A 7,402-nucleotide genomic window follows, 5' to 3' on the forward strand; every position below is an offset into this window, starting at 1 on the left:
GTATGCATGTGGTTGTGAGTACAAATGGACATGTTTGCATGTGCTCTTTAGTGCAGAACCCAAACTCATGCTGTTAAATAGTAAGTTGGAGTGAACATGTAATGAACTAATAATGGACTGATATACTTTGTGCGTGTTGTCAGGAGAGAGCAGTCCCTGGAGAAGGACACCGCTCTTGGTAAAGAGGAGGGGCAGCAAAAGAGAGGAAGGCCCTGGACGAGATGGGCTGACACCAGGACTGCAAGGAAGGGCTCAGGCGCAGGCACACCTGCAAGGATGGCACAGCAGGATCGTGCAAGTGTGGCCTTCTGTTGTGCATAGGTTCGCTGTGGGTGGTAACCAACTTGATGGTATCTAACGACAATAGTTAACAGACTGACCCGTTTCTGTCAGTTTTTCCTTTCTGTAGTGACGTGTGTGTTGCTGTGATGAAGGAATCTATGACAAAGGTCATCAGGGTCACACAAAGTGAACGTTGGTTTCAGCAGAGATTACAGACCCAGAATAGACTATGAAGAAGGAATGAGCTGTCCACTTCAGAAGACATAGTCACTGAAAACCTTGTGGGTGGCATCAAAATACTGTCAGATACTAAAAATCTCACGAGCCATCATGAGGATGGTACAGGACTAGAAGGTGTTTGGTTCTGTTGTTCACTGGGGTCACGATGAGTTGTAATTTACTTGGCAGCACGTACTAACAACAACAATATTTAAAGATTCAAGAGCCTAATGCGTAGTAGACTATCCAAAAGTGTCAAGTTTCTCCTTTTCTCTTTATTTACTTCCCTCCGTCTTACGTTCCCGCCATACTGAGTGGCAGGCAATTTCTGCTGCTCACAGGTTCCATAACTGGCCCACTTGAGAAGGGGCAGCTCTTGGCTAGATAGAACTACTGAGGGCCGGTCACCTCTAGAGCCCAGACAGCAAATGACTGTAGCGAGTGTGTAGCAATGTGTCCAGTTATTGTGACAACCATCCTCCCATCCATTACACTCTCATATTTCTCAGCACTTATTAGAGAAACTTCACCATCCCTTGTTGAGACCTGAGAGACAGTCCCATGAAGCACGGAACACGACATTTACATGGTATCACCTACCCCTCGCATGATTCTTTGCACAAAGGAGGTACTCAATAAATACTTTATGACTAAGCGAATGAATTACTGAATTAGATTCTCATATTTATCATTATCGTAAACTATACATTATGCATGTTCTTTTTTCTATTTGGAATGACCTCTTGCTAAATCCAGAAAATGGCCACCCACCCAAAGTAAGCTCATCTCTATTACGACACCTTCCCTGATGCTCCCAACACCATTAACTTGCAGCTATGCTGTGTTCACTGCTGAATTCTAAGTAATTGTTATGGCCTGTACATTGATAAGATTTTGATCATCTTGGAGGATGGGGGATGAATTATTTGTCTGTATATCCCCTGCCCATATTAAGTTGGTGAACACTTGTTGATTGAATAAGTGGATGAAGTGAATGAAGGATAAAGGAAAAATAATTTTTAACTTAGACATGATGATTTCAAAACCCAGGGGAAGAATCTTTGGGAACCGGAAATGGGGAAGTTTTTCCCTGAGAGCATGCCTCAGATGAGTCTGGATTTCCAGGATCCCACCTGCAGAGGAAAAAGGGAGGCATCCCTGATGTTGTTGAACAAGTGGATGAAACCCAGAAGATGACTGTCCGTGCGGGGCTGCATTCTCAAAATCAGAGATGCCTCTATGAAAAGTCAAAATCAAGACAAATGGTTCACACAGTTGTAGGAGCTGGTAAATCCACTCCAATACAAGTTCATGAGTCAAATGTTAAACTGGAGGCACAGGTCAATGGACCAAGAAGCAGGAAACCACAGGTTTTCAGATGTCAGCAGATCAGGCCTGTGGGTGGCAGAGGGGAACAGCTGTGATAGCTCTTAGGGTCAGCAGGGTGTCTGGCAGGTTTTGGATAGCACCCACAGTCAGCAGGCTTCGGACTCCAGAACCAGAGGTCAATGAAACAGATGTGGGATCCAAGTCAGAAAGAAGTGAGATCACTTCCACACCGTGTCAACTTATATTAAAATGAGGCCACGCTTACCCCGGTGAAACTTACTGTTGATTGTTTTAAGGCCGTGAAAGGGATAATAACCCCCATACTATTCTTCCTAAAGCTCCTTGACTGCCCACAGAAGATCCCATCATAGGATCGTGTACATTATGCTAGAGCACAATATGGGAGAATCCTGGACAAATCATGTTGACCTAAAACCTAACTATGACAATGACCATCAAGGGATCATATGTAAGTTCAGGTTGAAGTTGAAGGGAATTTTAACAAGTCCACCAGAGCCAAAATATGACCTGGAGTATATTCCACCAGAATTTTGAGACCATCTCAAGGACATATTTAGTAGATGGAACTCCACCTAATGGCAGAAGGGCTGATGAGCTGTGGGATGGCATCAAGAATATCACACATGAAGAAAGCAAAAGGTCAGAAAAGTGAAAAAACAGGAAGGAAAGAAAAGATCAAAATAGCCATCAGAAGAGACTTTGTAGCATGCTCTTAATCACAAAATAGCTAAGGCACATGGAAGAAAATATGAAGTCAAGAAGTTGAACAGAAAATTTCAAAGGACGGCTTGAGAAGACAAAATATTATGATGAAATGTGAAGACCACGAGTTCATAAACCAAAAGGGAGAACATGTTCAGAACATATTACTCTGACACACACACACACACACACGGGAGAAAAATTCAAGCCTTGAGTTGCAATAATGACAGATTCTGTGGGCAAAATATTGAATGATGCATGAAGCATTAAAAGAATATGTGAAGAATACACAGTCATTATGCCAAAACAATTAGTCAACATTCAACCACTACAAGGGGTACCATATGATTAAAAAAGAAAAAGAAAAGGTACCAAAGGAAGAAGGCCAAATTACATTGATGGCATTAGTCAAAAACCAGACTCCATTGTTAGCCAAAAACAATGCCAGGAACTCAATTGGCTTATCAATCAAAATGGTTCAGCAAGCTGATGAAACACTGGAACAACTCGCTTGTTTGTCCATGCCCAGAAACTTGGAAAACAGCTACCTGGCCAATTGACTGGAAGAGATCCATGCTTCTATCCCCAAGAAAGATGACCAAGAGGATATGCAAATTATAGAGTAGTTTTATTGGTAGCACATGGGAGTAAAATTTTGCTGAAGATCATCCAATAATGGTTGCAGAAGTACACTGACGGAATCTCCCAGAATTTCAGGTTGGCTTCAAAAGACAACGTGGACTCATTGCTGATATCAGATGGATCTTGACTAAAAATGGAGAAGACCATAAAGATGTTTACTTGTGTTTTATTGACAGAGGCATTCTACTGTGTGGATCACAACAAACTATAGTTAACCTTAAGAAGAATGAGAATTTCAGAACACTTGATTGTGCTCATGTGGAATTTGTACTTAAATAAGAGGCAGTTGAGCAAACAGAACAAGAGAATACTTCATAGTTTAAAATCAGGAAAGGTGTGTGTGAGAGTTTTATTCTTTCACCACACTTACGCAATATGTACCCTGAGAAAATCGTTAAGAGAAGCTGGGTTATACAAGGAAGAATATGGCATCAGGATTGGAGGAAGGCTAACAGTCTGTGATATGCACATGGTATAACCTTACTTACTTACAGGGAGGCAGAATTGAAGCATTTGCCGATGAAGAGCAAGAATTGTGGTCTTCTGTATGATTTACAAGTCAATGTACAGATCAAAATCCTCACAACTAGACCAATAAGTAGCATCATGATAAATGGAGAAAAGGCTGAAGCTTTCAGGGATTTCTCTCGCTTGGATCCACAATTAAGGCTCATGGAAGCAGTAGTCAAGAGATCAAAAGACACATTACATTGGGTAAAACTGCTGCATGAGATTTCTGTTACGTGTTGAAAAGAAAGGATGTTACTTTAGGACAAACTTGTGCCCAACTAAAGCCATTCTATTTTCAGTTGCCTCCAATGCATTGAAAGTCGGACATAGAATAAGGACGATAGAAGAAGAATTGATGAGTTTGAATGACGGTGCTACTGAAGAATATTCAAGTACCACCGACTACCAAAAGAAAAAACATTTGTCTTGTAAAAAGTACAGCCAGACTATGCCTTACAGTCAAGAATTTTGTCTCATGTACTTTGGACATATTGTCAAGAGAGACCAGTCTCTAGAAAGGACATCATGCTTTTAAAGTAAGGGGTGGTAACAAAAGAGGAAGACCCTCAGCAAGATGGACTGACACAATGGCTGCAACCAGGGCCTCAAACTTGAGAACAATTGTGAGGATGGAGCTGGATGGGGCAGCGGTCTGTCCTGCTCTGTGCTGTTGTACACAGAGTCTTTATGAGTTGGAAAGAACTTGATGGTACCCAACAGCAACAACATCAAAAGCTTCAACAACTAGGTCTTCCATCGACAATCTGGTCCAGCACTTCCTGCTGCCTTGATATTTATTGTCATTTTGTTTTGCTTTGCATATTTTGTGCCATGATTACTTTATTTGGGTGTGTTTACCAAATTGGACTCTGAGCATTTTGATCATGTCTCTCATTTTCCTCGTGTCCTCAGAGGGCTTGAAACGATGCTTGATGTCATTTAGAAATTGCTTTTCCCATGTTCCTTGATGATCGAACAGAGCATGTCTAATGCATTGTTAAAATTTCATTTTAGAAGCACTGTTTTGATGATATTTCTAAATATTTCAGCCAGGAATTTGGTATAAAATTATAATGGTCCCAATTAAGAAAATGTCACGAATAGCAAGAACTACAATGCATTATTAAATTACATTAAGTGGTGAATTCGAAGTCCCAGATTTGGGGTTATTTCCCCCAGTGTTGATTGAATTCTCATACACACGTCTTTTCATGTCACCACACCTCAGTCTGGCCATCTGTGATGGGGTCACTAATTGCCTGCCCTCTATATGCTCTGAAAGAATGTGATGTCAATGGGGCCCTTGAGCCAGTTCTGGCTCATAGCGACTCTCCAGCAGCAGAAGCGTCACCGGGCCCTGTGTCATCCTCACAATTGTTACTCTTGAGTTCCTGTGGCAGCCACTGCACTGATCCGTCCCCTTACAGTTTTTCTTGGTTTCACTGCCCTCCTATTTTACTAAACATGATGTTCGTCTCCAGGGATTGATTTCTCTGGATAAAATGACCACAATACATAAGATGCAATTTTGACATCTTCCCTTCTAAGGAACATTCTGGTTGTTCTTTTGGCAGTCCATGGTACTTCCAACATTCTTCACCTGCACCATATTCTCATCAATTCTTCTTCAGCCTTCCTTATTCAATGCCCGACTTTCACATGCAAAGGAGGCAATTGAAAATGCGATGGTTTGAGTCAGGTGCCCATTAGTCCTCAGGGTAATGGCCTTGCTTTTCAACACCTTAAAGAGGTCTTGTACATATTTACCCAATGCATTGTGCCATTTGATCTCTTGACTACTGCTTCCATGAGCACAGATGGTGGGTCCAGGAAAGTCAACATCCTTTGACAACTTCAATCTTTACCTCAGTTATATGATGTTGTGTATGGTCAAATTGTGAAGGTTTTGTTATCGGTTTAAAGTAACTTGTAATCCACATTGAAGGCTGTACTCCTTGATTTTTCACCAGCAAGTTCTATAAGTCCGTCTCACTTCCAGCAACCAAGGGTGTGTCATCTGCATATCATAGCTTATTAACAAGCCTTCTTCCAATCTTAATGCTGAATTCTTTTCCATATAGTCCAGCTTTTCAGAATATTTGCTCAGTAAACAGATTTAACAGGTATGCAGTGAATGTATTCACCCCTGATGCACACCTTTACTGATTTCAAACCACGCAGAATTCCCTTGTTCTGTTTGAATGACTACCTCTTCACCCATGTGCAGGTTCTGCATGAACACAATGAAGTTTCTGGAATTCCGTCCTTCTCACTGCTACCCATAGTTTCTGATGAATCACATAGTTGAGTGTCTTTGCCTAATCAACAAAACATTAGTAACCAGGTTTCTGGCATTCCCTGCTTTGAGTCAATGTTCATCTGATGTCAGCCATGATATTCCTTCTTTCAAGTCTTCTTCTGAATCCTGCTTGAATTTTTGGAACGGTTGCTGGAACTGTGGTTGAATGATCTTCAGCAAAATTTCTCTAGTTTGTAACACTAATGATATTTCTAGATATTTGATTCAATATGTCAAATATTGTTTATGTACAAATCCTTAGACTATCATGGTGTCCTTGGAAGAATAAAGAGGCTAAATAGTTGTTTGGGGGTACCAGTGAGTCTATTTCCACTCAAAGCAACCTCATGCAACAGTGTCAAACTCCCTCATTGGAATTTCTAGGCTGCACTCTGTATCAAAGCCAATCACCAGATCTTTTTCCTAAGAAACAGCTGGTGGGTCAAGCTGTCAGCCCGTCACTTAGCAGTCAATTACATAACTGTTGTATCATCTTACTATTATTATGTAGCCTTGTAACAATTATAAAAACACTGTACTCTGTTTCTTCCTTGCACCAAATTAACCACATAGCATCATAATCACCCACCAACTTCAAAGCATCATAATCACCCACCAACTTCATGGAAAAAGTAAATTCCAGAATCTGTTGTTATTTAGTTAAAGCGAGCCCTGGTGTCACAATGACTAAGCATTTATCGGCTGCATAAATGGTTAGTTCCAACTCACCAGTCACTCCACAGGAGAAAAGATTTCTCAATCTGCTCCCATACAGATTACAGCATAGGAAACGCTAGGAGACAGTTTTATTCTGTCACACTGGGCTACTATGGATTGATACTACAATAACTACACCATTTCATTAAATGGAATTAAAAAGGTGTCGGCATGGGGACTATACAATGGCATGCAGGAAAGCAGGTTCTGGTTGAGTAAAGAAAACTTCTGAATCTCAGAGAAAGCTTTGCTCCTCCCAGTTCAAATTCCTCACTCAGTCCCTAATAGTCAAGCTTTAAATTGAGGAAGAAGATGTCACTGTTCTCTGAATGGCAGGAAACTCTGATTCTCTCAATGTTCCCTTGATGTAATGATTACCAGATGATAATCTACAACTCAACCTAAAATTCTGGATCAGGAGACTGACACAACATTTACAAAAATAGTCCATCTTTCAGTTCCCAGGATTTGTCTACATTTTAAACATTAATACATATATATATTATTGTTAAAACTCCATTCATACATTCAAAAACCCAAAATGTGTTGCCACAGTATTGGCTCCAACTCACAGTGACCATATAGGACTGCCTTACAGGGTTTCCAAGGTTGAAATCTTAAGGAAAGCAGGTTGCCACATCTTTCCCCTGTGGAGCCACTGGTGGCTTCGAACCATTGACC

Source organism: Tenrec ecaudatus, chromosome 6 (assembly GCF_050624435.1).
Source record: "Tenrec ecaudatus isolate mTenEca1 chromosome 6, mTenEca1.hap1, whole genome shotgun sequence".
NCBI classification, from domain to species: Eukaryota; Metazoa; Chordata; class Mammalia; order Afrosoricida; family Tenrecidae; genus Tenrec; species Tenrec ecaudatus.